This window comes from Camelus dromedarius, chromosome 8 (assembly GCF_036321535.1).
Source record: "Camelus dromedarius isolate mCamDro1 chromosome 8, mCamDro1.pat, whole genome shotgun sequence".
In the NCBI taxonomy this organism is placed as follows: domain Eukaryota; kingdom Metazoa; phylum Chordata; class Mammalia; order Artiodactyla; family Camelidae; genus Camelus; species Camelus dromedarius.
Window position 1 is genome coordinate 21,061,154 of NC_087443.1, and position 18,666 is coordinate 21,079,819.

An 18,666-nucleotide genomic window follows, 5' to 3' on the forward strand; every position below is an offset into this window, starting at 1 on the left:
GCGCCTGAGGACATCCCCAGAAGCACGAGCTAGAACCAGCCCCGCTGTGCAGATGGGGAGCCCGTCTAGAGAAACACCAGGGTAAATCCAGGATGGAGAGCAGGTAAGAATGAGGAGGGGAGTCTGGAAGCCGGGGCGGCTCCTCACAGCGGCACGCAGACCCGCCCGGGAGCCGCGGAGCGGGCTGGGAGCTGTAACTGAGGGAGCGGTGGGGCTGCGCGGGGAAGGGGGTGCACAGGCAGCAACCCAGAGGGCTGTGTGTGGAGGTGCTGTCTGAGGAGGGGGTGCAAGGAAGTGGACTCCAGGAAGTGAGGTCACTTCCTTGACCACAGACCCCAACAGAAACGGAACCTGGTTACCAGGCACCCACATTCTAGTGACAGCCCCAGAGCCAGCTCACTTGGCTGGAGACAGTTGAAGACACAGGATGTTCTCCTCTTGTTTCCCGGTCTCCCGGGGCTTCTCTACCAGGAAACCCTGGACTGAGAGGTTGTTCAGTGCCTTTAGGCGGTGGTTGAACCCTCAACCCCAACGCCTCTGGTCTTTTAGGAGGAGGGCACCTAAGGTAACACGCAGTGGCCTGGAGCAGGCCAGTCCAGGCCCAGCCTCCTCTGGGGGCCCTCCTTGGGCAGGCCCACTTCCCCTCATCTCTGTGTCGGGGAAGGGCGACCTGAGGGGAGGTGTCCCCTCTGGGCGGGAACAGGTTGTTGAACACTTGGTAACCTGGTGGTCCTGTCATGACCACACCCAAGGACAGGGCTGATAAGGGGAAAAGAGGACTCCTGAGGGGCATCTTGTCTGTGCCAGTGGGAATCCAAGGCCCTCAGGTTGACAGGTTTTTTGTCCCTGATGGAGCTCTGTGCAGAGTGGTGTGTCTGTGTTGGGACTGGAGATGTCTTATGGGTCTGAGAACCAGTCAAGACAACTAGACAGGGCTCTGAGGTCTCTGCCTGGCCGCTGGGCACTGTGTTTGCAGGACTCCACACACAGGATGGGACAGGACCTGGTCCATGGAGATCCCCGCTCCACCTCCCTGCAGGAGGCGCAGGTGCCCCACGACAGCAGCAGAGCCCAGGACGCGCTCAGGGTGAGTGCGAGCGAGGAGACTCCACACCCAGGAAGCCCCGGGTCCCACAGCTGCCCTGCCCCTCCCCCGGGCTCCCTCTTAGAGACCTGCTGGCAAAGGGATCTGATCCCCGTCTCCCCCACCTGCCCTCACAGCCCAGGCCCTGCCTTGGCCAGATGCAAAGTCAGTGCCCACATATGAGTCCGAATTTCAGAAAGAGACTTTGACAGAACTTCAGTTTATATAAGTCAAGGGTGTTTCTGCATTTTTCTATAGATTGTCCTGTTTTGTCTCGATTCCCTACGTGTCCACATTGGCCTAACAATCCTGAGCCCTCTCACCCCGGGATCAGCCTCTGTGTTCTCATCTCTAGAATGGGTTGCTATGATAGCAGTCACAGGGATGATGCAGTGCATGCAGGGAGGTGCTGGCACTGTGGTGCTGACACAATGATCTGAGACACTAATGCATTTCATCATCGCTCTTTTCCCCTTGTACCAGTGATGCCAAGAACCGTGAATCTGCTCAGGGCTCCCCTAATCCACCTCAGGCACAAGACCTTGAGGCTTGAGGATTCAGTCTGAGCTCCAGCCCCAACCTCCTGGTGGTCCCCAGTGCTGCCTCTGACTCATGTCTCTCCTCTTTCCACCACAGGGGGGAGCTGGACCATCAGGGAGCAGGGATGAGACCCACAGGGTGTGGAGCCTCCAGCAACAAAGGCTGGAGAAGCTGGTGGCAAACCTGGTGCCTGCCATGCTGGGCGGCAACCCCTCCTACTTGCGCACATTCCTGGGCAGCTGTAGATCTTTCGCCACCGCCCAGCAGGTGCTGGACCTTCTGCTCCAAAGGTGAGCACTCTGTCCTCATGGGACATTGGTGACTCCACCACCTACTAGCAGTGACATGTGGGGTTGGACCTCGAACTCTCTGAGCCTGTTTGCCCCCCTGCACACTGGGGTCAAGAGAGGATCGGGCCCTGGGAGGGTAGGAACAGAGGGGGTCCTTCATGGAAAGTGCTTTCTGGGGACCTGGCCCCTGGAAAGGTCAGCTGGAGGGGTGTGGTTGTGCTAATTGGTCACTGTCCTCCTGCCCATGAGGAAGCCCCTGCCTCCTGTGTCACTGGGACTTTGGCCTTGGGTGGAACTGTTTTCCCATGTCAAAGGGGATCGGTGATGCTATTAGCTTTCCCTGTCCTAGGAGAGTGAGAGCAGGGATCCCTTGGAGGGACAAGTGGGGTCCCAGGTCCACTCAGATGTGTGCTATGGGATTGGTTGGGCTCATTCATTCCTCAAATATATAGGAAAGGCCCCTAAGGACAGGGGCTTTTCTAGGAACAACCATCATTTAATGCATCGAGCAGACATCAGCCCTGCCCTCCAGGGCTTCCATTCTCTAGGGTGTCACACTGTCACACTAGACAGCACATCCAGCTAGTATGCTTGGGACAGTCCATGTGACACCTTCCTGCTCTCCTCTAGATATGGATGCATCCTCCCTTCTAGCGATGAGGACGGGGGACCCCTGCACCAGCTGAAACAGTGAGTTTCTTTGATTGAAGCGGGAGGGACTCCTTCCCCCAAATACTGTGGGAAGCTGTGGGCTGTGTGGATGGACAGGGATGGGCAGAACCCTGCAACCCACACATCCTCTGATTCTAGCTTGAGAGCAGAAGTCTTAGGGCTTCTCCTGGCAAAGAGGAAAGGAGACCCAGAGAGCTGCAGATGGGGCTGTGGTGCTGTGAGGGGCATCTGGGAGGTCAGAGGACTGAGTCAGCCCCTAAGAGAACCCACAGCCATCCCCTCTCCATCCCAGCCCTGCCCCCACCCCTTCCTGGGACCCAGAACACAATGAGTGGACAGCATCCTGCTCACCATCTGGTGGGGCCTCAATGGTGGGGACTCAGCTGGCGCTCAGGGGACCCAGCGAGCCTCAGGGGACAGCTGAGCCCACCCTGTGGGAGGTGAGTGGCAGGGGCAGGAGGAGGCCCAGGCAGGGTCTCTGGAGGGTTAGGCAGCAGGCAGGTGCAGGAGCTAATGTCTGAGGTGTGAGGAGGCCCGGGGGAAGCCTGGGCGGCAGACACAGCCTGTCTGTTCCCTCCTGGGTCAGACACTCATAGAGCAGCTCCCATGTTCCCAAGAGGGCAGTGCCCAGAGCAGACAGCCTGCCTGTCCTCACAGAGGTGCCACCCAGTGGGGAGGGGCAAGGAGAGGGACAGAGCAGAGTGACATGTGTCCCTGAAGAGGTAGAGAGGTGCCCACACCGCTGACCAAGGGCTGTCCCTTCAGAAGGCTTGTAGCAGCCCCTCCTGTGTGTCCAGGCCCGCCTCTGCCCAGATGGCCAGGTGAGATGGGACGTGGAGCAGAGCCGGCCTCTGGATGGGGAGGAGCCGAAGGCAAAGGGGCCCAGGTCCCTGCTGGGCTGCTCTGGGAGCCCAGTGTGTTGGGCAAGGCCCGGTCACTGACTCTGCTGTCCCCCTCACTACCCCCAGGGCCATGACCTCCATCCTGGGCACCTGGTTGCACCAGTACCCAGAGGATTTCCTCCAGCCTCCAGGATTTCCCTGCCTGAAGCCCGTGCTCGCCTACATAGAGCTGAGCATGCCTGGCTCTGGCCTGGAGCACTGGGTCCAGTTTCTCCTGGCAGAGCTGGAGCACCTGGAGCTTCCGGACGCAGAGGGTGATGGTGAGGAAGATGCTGGGTGGGTGATGGGGTGAAGGGAGCGGGGAGGGCAGTGAACCATACAGATTAGAGCCTCCCGAGGCTGGAACTGGCTCAGGAGCAATGAGGAGGCTCAGAACACTCATCCCCTGGACTGCAGTCTGGGAAGGCTTCCTGGGGGTGGAATCATGGACGGAGAGTTTATTGATTGGCAGTGAGGGCTCCCCTGGCTTTGGGAGACACGTGGGAAAGCAGTCCTATTGATGAGAGTTTCCCTTCCTGGAGCTACAGCACCAGCTCCAGAACCCGCTGGGGAAACCCCTCTGGATGGAGCGCCAGCTCCAGCTCTCCTGCCTGCGACAGCGCCAGAGCCAGAGCAGAGGGACGCGCTGTAAGTATCAGTGAGGCTCTGCTGCCTCCCCTCCCCTTCAGGGCCGGGACGCCCGCTGTTCCTGATGTGTCTGTGAATTTACAATTTCTGATTATTCTTAGAGGTGGTAACATATCACTTGCGGCCTGTTGTGTCTGTGTTTCATTGTTAATATAAACATCAAAGTGCCCTACATGTCTTTGTTTGGGTAGACGCACTTCTCTGCACCAGACACACAGGGCGGGGACGTGGACAAGTGACCCAAGCACGTTCCCACCCTCTGCCTGCAGGTCCCATGAGGCATCGACCTCCTCTCCCTTGTCTGCTGTGGACCCAGGGCCCGACCCAGGGCCTCCATCAACACTCCCTGAGACCCTGCCCTTGGGAAGTGCCCAGTCACCTCAAGATGAAGGGAAGGATTTCAAATAGAAGGCAACCCCAAACCTTTGATCTTAGAGAATTTGTTTTCTTCTAGCAGTGAGACTGATGTGTGTGTGTGCGAATGTTGCCTGTTTGTCTGACATCCATGGAGCTAGCAGCACGCATGCCATTCCTCACACGGCCACCAGAGGGAGGTGTGTAACTGCTTATGACAAACACTCTGCTCCATTCAAATACGGTCCTTTCCAATTGAGCCTTCATCAGAATATTTTGTAAACTGAGGATTTCTTTAAGCTATAGTGATTTGCTTTTCTTCATTTGGAAGCTAATATAAGTACACTATAAGTCACAAATATGAGGTGAGGCACTGAGTGGACATTGTCCCTTGTGACACATAGACATGTATATAATTCTGTGTCCAGCCCCCATCTGTGTCCACCTCTGTCCCTTCCTCTCTCCCTCCAACTATCTGTAAATATCTATTTAAATAAAACACTTTGACAATCAGTGCAATGTAGTAGAGATATTTTAATTCATGTTGCCTTGTGTGTGTATGATGTAGATTTGGGTAGAAAGAGGTCTGCTCACAGGACAGTGGGGTTGTCCCTGAATCCCTAGGAGACTATTGAAGTGGGGCAGTAGGTCTCAGTGGGAGTCACTCACCAGGGAAGATCTCCTGCTCAGCACAGCCAAGGTGGGTCCTCATTAACTCCTACCCCCAGAGCACTGAGTCTGCTTTCCCCTGGGAGCTTTGCTACAATCCTGTGTATCCTAAGGTGTCAGAAGAAAGAACAGTGATTGTAGGAACTGTGGGAGAGGGACAGGTTATGATTTTAATGCCCTGGTCCTCTACCTACAACGGCTTTCCCTGGATTGTATTATAACAAACGCTCAGCCACCTGGGAGCAGAGTCTACGCCTTGATTTTGAGTACATTACAGGTCTCTAGCCCAGCACTTGGCTGAGAAGACGTGCATGTATTGCTGACTGAATACACTTGAGAGGCAAGATGTGACAGGTTCGGGAATGTATTTGAAATGGAGCCTCTCCTGCAGCTGTCCCGACAGGAGGTCATCATACATAGGCACCTTCCTCACCTGCCGGGCCCTTTACTCCTGAAGACCTTCCCACAGAGCCCCTCAGCCAGGACCCACCTGACCCCAGGGCTCTCCCACGTCACATCTCACCATCTGCTCTCACTTCGCTTCTCACTTCGGCCCCCTTGATTGTCCTACTGTGTGGCTCTCCACTCTAGGTCTCAGGGGACAGCTCTCAGGAGATCCCTCAGGGATCCAATGTCAGAATGGTAGATCCTATGGACCTAAAGTTTCATGATGGGACTGAATTTATGAATCAATTACCACATGGAGAAACACAGCTCTGCATGACTGTCACAATGGTTGGTGTTTCTTGAGCAATGAATGTTTAACTCGATATCATAAAACAAATATATTTTTCTTTGCAATGAGCAACCCTACCAAATTTTTCCCTTTCTCTGTTGAGGCTGTAAAAGACCTGACACACAGCAAGAGGAACAGAAGGAAGTGATACTGTGCTATAGTGCAGTATATAATGGTGTGATACTTCTAAAAATTGCTATTAGCCAGTTGTGCTAGAGTTACATTAAATAAAAAAACATTGTGTGAGTATTACCCTTTTAATTTCTCATGTTTATATGAAATTCAGAAGATGGTGGTGAATTTCTTCAATTGCTTTCTCACTGTTAATTGAGATGCTCCTGGTTTTTCTCCTCACACTGCTAATGTAGTATATTACACTCATGCATTTTCCTAGGCTGAAGCCTTCTTGCATTCCAGGAATCACTCACACTTGTTCATGGTGTGCAATTCTTCTTACACAGATGGATTATGAATGACTAGAATATAAGTATTTTTCTGCTCTTGCTATCTCAGCTCAGGCTTCCTGAGCCCTGGTAGGGTGGCCGGTGATGGCCAGGACACAACACTGAACCACAGAGGCTTGTGCCTTCTCATTAGTCATGGTAAGTGTTCTTATTAGCCCCTGATTGTTGATTTACATAGTTGTGACTGTCAGACCTGCACTCATCCATTTCCTGCCTCCATGTCTCACTCTCCACTCGTTCCTTCCGGGATTCATCCACTTCTTCCTTGAATCCATCCTTCCTCACTCTCAGTGACAGCCTGACAGCGGCAAACTCTCTTAGGTACTTCAATCTGAAAATGATGTTATTTTGCTTTTACTCCTGAGTGATGGCTAAGATGGAAAAATATATGGACGTTCCTGTGATGTGTCCCTTGGCATCTGAAGATGTCGTTCTGTCACGTGTTCTGCCCTGACTTGGTCCTGCTGCCTGGACTGCTCTTTGCGCTCCCTGTCCTCAGCCTTCCCTCCTCTGTGACAAAGTCTTCAATTGTCCTTCACAGTACAGCACAGTGCTTCAGTCATACATGACATACGTATATTCGTTTTCATATTCTTTTTCACCACAGTCCCTACAAGATATTGAATATAGTTCCCTTTTCTCTACATCCTCTCCGGCATTTATTGTTTGTGGACTTTTGAGATGGCCATTCTGACTGGTGTGGCGTGATACCTCATTGCAGTTTTTTATGTGCACTGTCTGATAATTAGCAATTTTGACCATTTTTTCATGTGGGTATTGGCCATTTGTATGTCTTCATTGGGGAATTGCTTGTTTGGGTGTTCAGCCCATTTTGGGAGTGGGTTGTTTGTTTTGCTGCTATTACGTTGTATGCACCATTTGTATATTCTGGAAATTAAACCTTTGTCATTGGCATCATTTGTGAATATTTCCTCCCATTCTGTAAGTTGTTGTTTTGTTTGGCTTATGGTTCCCTTTGCTGCAGAAAAGCTTATAAGTTTAATAGCTCCCATTTGTTAACTTTTGCTTTTATTTCTATAGCCTGGCAGACTGCCCTAGGAGAACCTTCCTAAGATTTACGTCACATAAAGTTTTGCCTCTGTTTTCTTCTAAGAGTTTTATAGTGTCTTGTCTTATGTTTAACCCTTTAAGCATTTTGAGTTTATTTTTATGTATGGTGTGAGGGAGTGTTCTAGCTTCACTGATTTACACGCCACTGTCCAATTACCCCAACACCATTTGTTGCCTTTACTCCCTTGTATAATCTTGCCTCCTTTGTCAAAGATTAATTGACCAAAAGCTGTGGGTTTATTTCTGGGCTCTCCATTCTGTTCCATTGGTCCATATGTCTGTTTTTGTGCCAATACCATGCTGTTTTGATTACTGTAGCTCTGTAGTACTGTCTGAAGTCTGGGAGGGTTATTCCTCCAGCTTCATTCTTTTTCTTCAGTAATGCTTTGGCAATTCTAGGTCTTTTGTAACTCCATATAAATTTAAGGATGATTTGCTCTACTTCTGTGAAACATGTCCTGGGTTATGTGATAGGGATCTCATTAAATCTGTAGATCACTTTGGGCAGTATGGCCGTGTTCACAGTATTCATTCTTCCAGTCCAAGAGCTCGGGGGTATCCTTCCATTTCTTTAAGGCACCTTTAATTTCCTTAGTCAATGTGTTGTAGTTCTCTAAGTCTTTCACTTCCAAGTATTTTAATTTGGGGGATGAAATTTCATATTATCTTTATTCATTTATGGTCCCAATAGGAACTTTTAGGTCTTTTAGCAATTTAGAGGAATTTCTTTTACAATTTATCAAGTTATTCTATATCATGACGGTCTTGGTGTTCCAATCTCCCCATTCATAGTATCTGCTGACCCTTGTTCATGGTAGATCAGGGCATGTTTGGGTGACAGTGGATCCTTGCTGGTTTGGGGGTTTTGATGTATATACATGGTTTTTTGTCATGTTAAGGACATTTCTACCTATTGTCATTTTGTTAAGTGTTATCTTGGTTTTTAATCAGACAACAATGTGGAATTTTCTCAAGTTCATTTTCAGACCCTATGGAGATAAATATACAATATTCTTCTTAAATATCATTTCCTTCATGTTCCTCCCAACACAAAGGCTTCAGTTACCACCTCAGTAAAAACAATATGTCCCCCATCCTCACCTCCACCCCTTCCTCTGTGTACTTATACCCATGGCACTTATAATCCAGCACTGGCTGCCTGAGTCACAGGCTGTCTTCCTCCGTTTGAGCTGCTGTAACAAGTACCTTACACTGGGTGGCATATGAACAACAAAAATTTAATTCTGTCAGTTTTAAATCCTGAGATATCCAGGATCAAACTGCTTGCAAATTCCTGTCAGGTGAGGGCACACGTTCTGGTTCCCAGGAGGCCATCTTTCGCTCTGGTTCTCAACCAGCAGAAGGGGCAAGGGGGCTCTCTCAGGTCTCTGTCACAAGGGCATTCATCCCATTCATGAGGGCCCTGCCTTCTGACCTAATGAGCTCCCAAAGGCCCCACCTCCTAATGCCTTCGCCTTAGAGGTTCAGCTGCCAGCATATTAATTTTGGGGGGAAATAAATATTCAGTCCTCAGCACAGAACTAGCAAATATTCCCCTCAGAGGAGTCTCTTTTCTAACCCAGAACTCAGACATCAAATATTCCTCAGTGAGTAAAATGTTTTCTAGTCAACGTCTATTAGGGGCAGAATCCACCCACAGACCTGGCTTTATGTGCCTTTGTGTCTCCATCTGTGATCCTGCCTTCTCTCCCATCAAAAGGGGCAAAAATCAGAAAGATGCTCACCTGGCTCCATGGACCAATAACAGGACCCCCCTGCCCCACCACCCACAGCTGACACACTGGATCACAAACTGGAACCCTGTTCTCCCTTCCTTTTCACTCTGAGGCCTCTCCCTTTCTCTTTCCTGAACTTGGCCAGGCCACCCAACATCTGGATGTTTGTAGCACAAGGGTGTTTGGACGGTCTGGTCTACATTTTGCCTGGACCAGGAGCTGTCACATCTTTAGCAGTTGAAACCTGCTTTGTTAACAATAAGAAATGCATAAGCATTGAGCAAACAAGAGTCTCCTGTGGGTTTTTTTTAGTGTAATATTTTTTAATACTTTCTGTACTTGAAAAATAATTCTTGTCCTCCATTTGTTTTTGAAGTATCCTTTTAAAAATAAAATAAATTTAAGAATTCTGGGACGATGTCTATGTTCACGGAAGCCCAGTTTTTTTCTTCCAGAACCTCCACATAAACACAGAACATATTATATTAAAATCAAAACCCATTTACAACAAGTCTAGGTTACAAGGTATTGCCCCGTGACTGTAAAAGCCAAGTGGGTGAATAGCAGCCATGAGACCCGCCCAATATCTCAAAAGTCTGGGCAAAGTAGACTTAGCAACAGTGTAAGTAAATGCCTGAGGGCCCTGCGCATGCTCAGTACAGTAGCAGCGGGATCCACTTCCCCTACGTCCAAGGAGAGCCCCACGCATGCGCGGTGCTGAGGCCCAGTGAGGACCCACAGCAGGGCCTTGAGGTCGTGCGATGCAGAGTCAGGCAAGGACTTGCAGCTGATTCGAGGAGGAACTTGGTTCACACCGCTGCCAGTGACTGAGGCAGAGCTCCAAGGTAAGGTATGAAAGTCCTTGAATTCTCAAACTGCGGTGCCTGGGCTACGTTAGGACTGAACCCCACAGTGGATGTCAACTATAAGGAGTGCGGGGAGAAAAATTAGGCAGGATGGGAACCTATAAGACCAAGGACAGAGAAGCTTCAACTCAGGGCTAGAGCCAGGGAAAAAAGCAAGAAGTCACTGGCACAGGCACAAAATTTCAGGAGACGACAAACAACTCAGAAATCAAGATAAATGAGGTTTTAATGCAATAATTATTCAAAAAGCAGAATCAGTGCCAAAAAGTCCTTCATGAGCAAAGTATCAAACTGTAAAGTGAAGATGGGATCATGAAGACCTGTACTGAGTCATATTGGAGCCGGAGGCAAAAGTAAAACTTAGAAATACTGCCCCCGCCTTTATCACTGCGGTCAGGAGACTGTTCCGGGAGCCCTCGGAGAGGACTCTGCTCAGAACCAGTTTCCCAATCAAAGTAACTAAAGAGACATTGCAGGAAGGATTAGTGTGAGCAGTAAATATATGTTTATTTGTAGAAGCAGGATGATGTGAGGGTTAAAAGAAGAGATTGCCTTATGTAACTGATGCAGTTTTGGGTCTTAGATCCTTGAAACAATAGAAATTGAGAACAGGTGGGCGAGGCCTTCAGGCGAGGCTTTACTGGGACTCCCGCAGCAGCACAAAGGAGCGAGAACAAGGAACAGATGCCCTTTGCTCTCAGATGGGGCGGGTTGGTTCCTTAAATGGGGGAGGGTGGGGGCTGACTGGTGGGCGGGGCCAGAGGGCTGGCTTAGGTGATGGGCCCACCCCCTTGCTGGCGCTGTGTGCAGGGCCACGTTCAGTGCTCTGCGTTTACTTCTGGTGCCTGTGAGTGGCAGCTGTTTTGTGGCCTTTGTGTATCTTACTGATCATGACTGCCCCAACTGCACATGCGTGCAGTTACTTTTCGTCCCTTTTAGTTTAGTTGATTTTGTCTTTGATTTGTTTTTGATTGTCTTTGTCTTACCGATGCTGAAAATGCATTCTTCCCTCTGTCACTCACTGTAACTTCGCTTCTGGTGTCTGTTTTCTTTTATGGAAGCTGTGCTTCCATTTTTTTCAGTGGAAACTTGAACTCTTTTCTTTGTTTAGAAAGTTTGAAATTATACAAAGCATACATTCAACCTAGGAATTGAAAGCAAAATTTTAAACATTGGAAATGGGGGAGGAATTTAACATAGAAAACCTAAAATAAACAGTTGGAGAGTAAACACTGTGCTTGATGGACACAAATAAATGTTGGTTTTGGAAAAGGAAAGTATTGTTTTTCTAATTGAAAATAGATGAACCCTGTCAAGCAAATTTTTTTTTAAAAGTTTATTATGAATAAGACAAGAAATACTGTAGAAAAAAAGTCATATGAAAAAGGTAATGAACAACTTCATACCCATATACTGACCATATTAGGCTACATGAATAATTTTCAGGAAAACAAAAGTAACCCAAATTAAATCTAGGAAATACAAAAACTCCAAACAGCCCACTTTCTTAAAAGAATTATAAAAGTTGGTCACGCATCCACCTCGGGGGAGGCCTCAGGAGCTGCTTCCTTCGAGCTGTTGGAAAGCTTGGCAACTGTTTTACAAAGGCAGCTGTATCCCCCCCAGCGTCCATCAGCATCTTCAGGACAGAACTGGGGCTTGTTTATGTTTAAAACATTCATGTAAACATTCCTAACCACACACAGCCTGATTATTTTATTCATAGTATTTTCTGTCTCTTAATCCTTTACCCATGTCTTGCCCCTCCCCACCCTCCTCTCCTCCCCAGTAACACCTAGTTTCTTCTCTGTCTCTGAGTCTGTTTCTGTTTTGTCATATGTGCTCCTTTCTCTTATTTTTTAGACTCCACATATAACTGATAACATACAGTACTTGTCTCTCTCTGACTTGTTTCACTAAGCATAATATCCTCCAGGTTCGTCCACGTTTCAAATGGCAAAATTTCTATTTTTATGCCTGAGTAGTGTTCCATTATATATATATACACATATATACATATATGTGTATATATATATATAGTGTATATATTTTTTTATCCTTTCATCTCTTGGGTGACACTTAAGGTGCTTCCATATCTTGGCTTTTGTAAGTAGTGCTGCTTTGAACATCGGGGTGCGTGTATCTTTTCAAATTGGTGTTTTTGTTTTCTTTGGATATCTATTCAGAAGTGGAATTGCTGGATCCTATGGTAGTTTTACTTTTAGTTTTTTAAGGAATCTCCATACTTTCCTCCATATTGGCTGCACCAATTTGCATTCTCACCAGCAGTGTACAAAAGTTCCTTTCTCTCCATATCCTCTCCAACATTTGTTATTTGTAGACTTTTCAATGATAGCCATTCTGACAGGTCAGGTGATGTCTCAGTATGGTTTTGATTTACATTCACTGATGATGAATGATGTTGAGCATCTTTTCATGTGTCTGTTGGTCACCTGTATGTATTCTTTGGAAAAAAAAAAACATCTATTCAGTTCTTCTGCCATTTTTAAATCAGGTTATTTGGTTTCTTGAGATTGAGTTCTATGAGCTGTTTGTCTGTTCTGGATATTAACCCCTTATCAGGATGTCATTTGCAAATATTTTCTCCAGTTCAGTATTTTGCCCTTTTGTTGTGCAGATGGTTTTCTTTGCTGTGGAAAAGCTTCTAAGTTTAATGAGTACCATTTGTTCACTTTTGCTTCCTTTGCATTAGGAGACAGATCCAAACATAACTATGGCTACAATTATGTCAAAGAGTGTTCTCCTTTTCTTCTTAGAGTTTTATGGTTTCTGGTCTTACACTTAGATCTCTATTTTGAGTTTATTTTTGGATATGATGTAAGCAAATGTTCATTCTTCTCCATGTAGTTGTCCAGTTTTCCCAGCATCACTTATTAAAGAGACTGGCTTTTCCCCATTGAATATTCTTGCCTCTTTTGTCCTAGATTAATTGACTGTAACTGCATGGGTGTATTTCTAGGCTCTGTTCTGTTCCATTGACCTGTGGGTCTGTTTCTGTGCCAGTGCCATGCTGTTCTTCTTTCTGTAGTTTTGTTGGATAGTTTGAAGTTAGGACACACAATACGTCCATCTCTGTTCTTCTTTCTGAAGATTGCTTTGGCTATTCAGGTCTCTGTTTCCATACAAATTTTAGAATCATTTGTTCTACTTCTGTGAAAAATGCCATTGGTATTTTAATAGGGATTGGATTGAATCTGTAGGTTGCCTTTATGAGTATGGTCATTTTAACGGTATTCATTCTTCTGATCCTTGAAGTACATCTTTCCATCTGTCTGTGTGATCTTCCAGTTCTTTCATCAATGTCTTATACTTTACTGTGTAGAGATTTTTTTTCCTGTGTAGAGATCTTTTACCTCCTTAGATTTATTCATAGGTATTTTATTCTTTTTGATGGGATGATAAATGGGATTATTTTCTTAATTTATCTTTCTGATAGTTTGTGCTTAGTGTATAGAAATGTGACAGATTTCTGTATATTGATTTTGTATTTTGCAACTTGACTGAATTCATTGATGAGCTCTGGTCGTTTTTTGGCGGCGTCTCCAGGCTTTTCTGTGTATAGTATCACGTCATCTGTGAACAGTGACAGATTCGCTTCTTCCTTTCTGTTTTGGATTCCTTTGATGTCTTTTTCTTATCTGGTTGCTGTGGCTAGGACTTCCAAAACTATGTTGAATAGAAATGTCAAGAGTAGGCATTCTTGTCTTGTTCCTGATCTTAGAGGAAATGCTTTCAGCTTTTCACTGTTGAGTATGATGTCGGCTGTGGGCTGATCCTATGTGGCCTTTATTATGTTGAGGTGTGTTCCCTCTATACACACTTTGTGGAGAGTTTTTATCATAAGCGTATGTTGAAATTTGTCAAGAGCTTTTTCTGCGTCTATTGAGATGAACATGATTTAAATTCTTCAATTTGTTACTATGGTGTATTACATTGATATTGAACCATACAAGGTTATTCTTTATGTAAGAATTCACTAAGCTTCACGTTTGTTTTGTCTCATTTTCTATATATCTGGGATTTGATACAAACTAAGAATTCCAAGTCCAACACCCAAAGGCTACAGCCCGCGGAGGCAGTCCGTCAAGGAGAAGAAAGGAGGCCCCAGGGAGCTCTGGCTGAGGCTCAGGTAGGAACGGAGCCGGGCTGCCCTGTTGCAGACTCACTGCAGGGGGCGCTGCAGGCACACTGGGACCAAGGAAAGGGCTGCAGTTCCTGTATCTGACCCCTGGGAAGCCCAGAGGCGTGTCCCGTCCAACTCAGAACCGGAAAGCAGATGGCAAGGAGGGCTTCGAGGGGTCCTGGCCCCACGGCTGGTTGGCACAAGCCCTGCGCTCGGAGAGTCAGGCCTGTGCGCGGGGCCCCGAGCACCCGGAGAACAGGCCGGGACTGCAGCCCAGTGTGGGAGGGCGGAGGCCTGCAATCCCAGGCCGGGAGGAGGCGGCCCACCCCGTGAGGCTGGTTGCTGCCAGGCTCTGCTTGTCCTGGTGGCTCCTTCGGGTGGGCCGACTCCTTTTCTCTCCAGGCCTCCGCATGCAGTCGCCAACCTCACGGACTTCCCCTGGCTTGGGCTCCAGATCTGTTTGCACTGGTTTGGGGTCAGCTTTGCCTCCCGCCAGGATCCCCCATACCCACCCTCCTTCCAGGCCCGGGAAGGATGGAGGCCACGGCGCCCCGCCACCCTCAGGCATCACCCTCCATCGAGGAGGCCCGAGCTGCTGGCCTGGGAACAGAGGAGGTTGGAACTGGGGTCTCCCCTCAGGACCACTCGGTGCAGGAGAAGCGGATGGGCCATCCTTCCCTTCTTTGGAGACTGGGAGCATGAGGCTGTGAGCTTGATTGGGTGCCCAGGGTCCCCAAGGGAAGGAGCAGGGCAGTGAGAGGTCCGGGGCGGCATTGCCCATGCCAGGACGCCTCACTCCGCCCACTTACTTATCCAAGCAGTGACCTCCACAAATCCCGGCCATGGGCTCCTGGCGCCAGGATGCTGGCGAGACCCCAGGAGAGGTCAGACAAGGACAGGACAGGCACTGGGCCTAAGGCTGCCCTCACCACTCGCCAGCACCGGACTCCTTTCCAGGTAGTCCTTGGGCGGTGCGCCCCTCCCAGGGTCTCCGATTGCACCGCAGGGTCATAGAAGTTAACACGGAGGGGACAGCCAGCTGCCTGGGGTCAGTGATGTGGTTTCTGCCACAATCTAGCCAGTGTAGAGATGCACACAGGGACTGGAGCCTGGACTTGGGGTCCACCAAGGGCAGTCTCCTGCCCTCTTCACTGCTTCTTGACAGCTTTGAGATGGTTTTGGGGGCAGAAGGGTGAGTTAGACCCACTCGGCTGCCCACAGAAGAGGTTCCAGAACAGGCACACCGAAGGGAGGGCAGGACACACTAGTGGCCCTGAGCAGTGAAGTGCCCCTAAAAAATGAGGTCTGACCCTGGGCTCCAGTCTCTCCCCAACCCACACTGGAAGTCCTTCAGTGCCCCATTCTTTTCCCTCTTTCTTCCACTTGGACCTCTGTTGTCAACTCACTTCTGTGCCCTTCCTCAAAGGACATCGCTCCACTCCGTGGACTGCCGCTGCTGGTCCCTCTGGCGGCCTCCCACAGCTCTCCCTGCACCACACCAGCCCCAGACTCTTAGATCTGCCTCCGATTGGGCATCGTGCCCTAAGAGCTGGGACACCTGGCAAGAGACTGGTCCCTTTTCTCTTACAGCCTCCAATCAATGAGGAGGAAGCAGAAACTGACACGTCTGCTTATATCAGCTGGTGACGAGTGTGTTGGAAAAAAGTTACCCAGGGTAAGGGATGGTGAGGGAGGGGTGTTAGATGGAGAAGCCTTGGTCAAATGACAGTAGTGATGGAGGTTTTTTGTTGTTTATCTATTGCTATCTTGTACATGTTGGACCATGTACATCTCTCTGTTCAAAATACTATTTTGGAGAGAAAGCAAAATTAGCAATAGTAAACAAAAGTGAGATTTGTCGATACATAAAATACGATGTAATTTATGTTTAAAAGCAATGGGCATCTGTCACGCCCACCAGCACTTCTAAGGAAAGGGGTGTAGACAGACTCTCCCTGGTGAGTGGCAGCTTCACTGGCTGGCCAGGAGCCTGAGTGCCCACCTGAGCCTCCTAAAATGAGAGCAGAGAGGGCAGGAGATGGCACAGGGGAGCCATAGGAGGGGACATGACGGAGGGTGCGTGAGGCATGGGGATGACAGGACAGCTGGCAGGGGACTGATGTACACATGCTCCTGAGGGCTGGTCACCACTGCTGAGATGTGTCCTGAGTTCCCTTGTGTCCATCCCTCAGGGACCTGAGAGGTCTTTATTCTGTGCAGCCTGATAAGACCTAAGGAGCACGGCGGGGCGGATGGAGTGAAGCACAGGAATGAGGGCTGGCGGGGACCAGAGTGTGAGCACACCAAGACCCAAAGCAAGTACAGTTCTGATCAGCTTGGGTCACTTGTTGCTGAGAGGAGGGATAAGTTTGAGAGGCAACGAAAACAAACAGTGTGGATCCTTGAAGGTCAAGGGGAAACAGACTCCAGAGGGGATGGGCAGCCATGGCCAGTTGGGCAGGGGTAGTTTCAGAATTTGGTTGCAGCTGGATGTGGCTGGAAGCGAGGAAAGATGATTTGCCTAAGGGTGAGCCTAGAGACTGGCTTGGCACCAGCACAAGGGCCCTAGTGGGACATGAGAAGGACCTAAAGGAGCTGGTGGAGATGGAAAAGGAGGAGAGAACGTGACATGCTGTGGAGGCTGCATCACGGGCTGATATGGAAGAGATGTAGGTCAGGCTTATTTAATCATGTGATCAAGCCCATTCAGGCTGTTGGTAGTGGGGCCAGGGGTGTTTTCTGTAAGGGCAGAAGTGGCGAAGAGCCAGCCCTCATGGGAACAAGGCTGGGATCTGGAAAGCATTACGATCAGAGGAGGCTCCTTGTTTCGTGTGTATGGTCCACGTCTCTTATTTCTGAGACTCTACCCCGAGCTCTGTGGGTTCCAGGTTTCTGTTCCCTGTGATTTCATCCTGCAAGTGGTCCAGGGTTGCCATGGCACCAGTTCTGACCTACATCTCTGTGACTCAGAAGTTCCCATGCTCCACACTTGTGAACACAGTTTGGGGGCTTACTCTTTAAGTCAAGGTGTAGTTCCACGGCAGTCAGGCCATCTGCTCCATCTACACATTCAGAAGCTGGGGAAGTGACCCTGATGATCGCTGCTTTGTGGGCTCTGTTGTTGACTCTGGCCAAAGTTTCAGTTATCATCTGATGCTCCTAAGCCCTGATTGGTGGACCAACTTGGTGGTCTAAGTATTATCGACTGACATAAATGTGCAGCCTAAAAGTTGAGGGTTATGTTTTATTTGGAGGGAGGGCTCGAGCCAACATGACAGCCTCTCAGATCGCTCTGAGGGGCTGCTCCAAAGAGGTAGGCGAGGAGCTAGGATAAATAGGAGCTTTACAGCAAAGACCAGGTAGTTGGAACATTAAAAGATTACTTGTTAACTAAAGAAAACCAGGCATCTCAAGTTTAAGAATTTAGCACTTTTCTGTGTATGGGAGGAAGCAAACATTTGGGCTCATTGAATTCATTCCTTTGACAAGCATCCAGCTACGTAGGGCCAATATGGTGTCCTTTCTTAGAAATTCTGAGTCCCCTCAGAGCGCACCATTGTGAGTGGCTGCAGAGGCTGGGCTGCAGGCTTGCCTTCACTGGAGAGTGGTGGATGACTTGATGGCTTCAGTGTTCTTTGTTTACTGATATGTTTTGCGGTATTTTTCGTTCACAGTATCAAGGAATTAATTTTATCTCAGAGCCAGTGTCAATTGTAACTGAAAAGTTTGGGGTGTTCCTCTGTTTTGGAGGGGGGAGGTAATTAGGTAGATTGACTGATTTTTAATGACACTACTGGGGATTGAACCCAGGACCTCGTGCATGCTAAGCACGCGCTCTACCACTGAGCTATACCCTCCCCCCCGGGGGTTTCCTCTTTACCTGGCACAGTGACCTGGCAAAATCCCCACCGGTTCCTCGGCAGAAGACTAGGAAAAAAAAGTGCACAGTGTGTACGTGTGCTGTTTAAGCTGGTCAGGGGCATCTGAAGTCTGGAAATGGGCTTATGAGGGGCTGCAGCTCTGTAATGTTCAGCCTCTATTCCTCAGACCCAGAGCACATTCAGTTATATAGTTTATATGCAGTTGAATAGTTCATATGCTGGTGCCCAAGTTGTCTCCTGCTCTCTGCCTTCGGGGCACCTGGCTGTTTGCACTTCCCGGCCCCCTTGTGGTTGCGTGGGGAACTACATGACGAGTTCTGGCCAATCTGCTATGAGCCGATGTGTCCCCTTCTACAACAAACCCTCTGCTTTTGAGTCTGGCAATGCTCAAGATCATGACTGCTCCATCAGCCTAGATCCTAGAGTGAGAAGGTGTGAAGTGAAGAGGACCCAGCAACTGGCAATCAAACAGCATGAGCAACATATAAACCTTTGGTATTTTATGTCATTCGGATTCTGACATAATCTAGCATACTTTGATTGATCCAAGAATTGATGCTGAGAGATGGAGTGACTGGTAGACAAGAAAGATGATTTTGGAAGCTGTTTCACGTGGATACCTTTGACAAA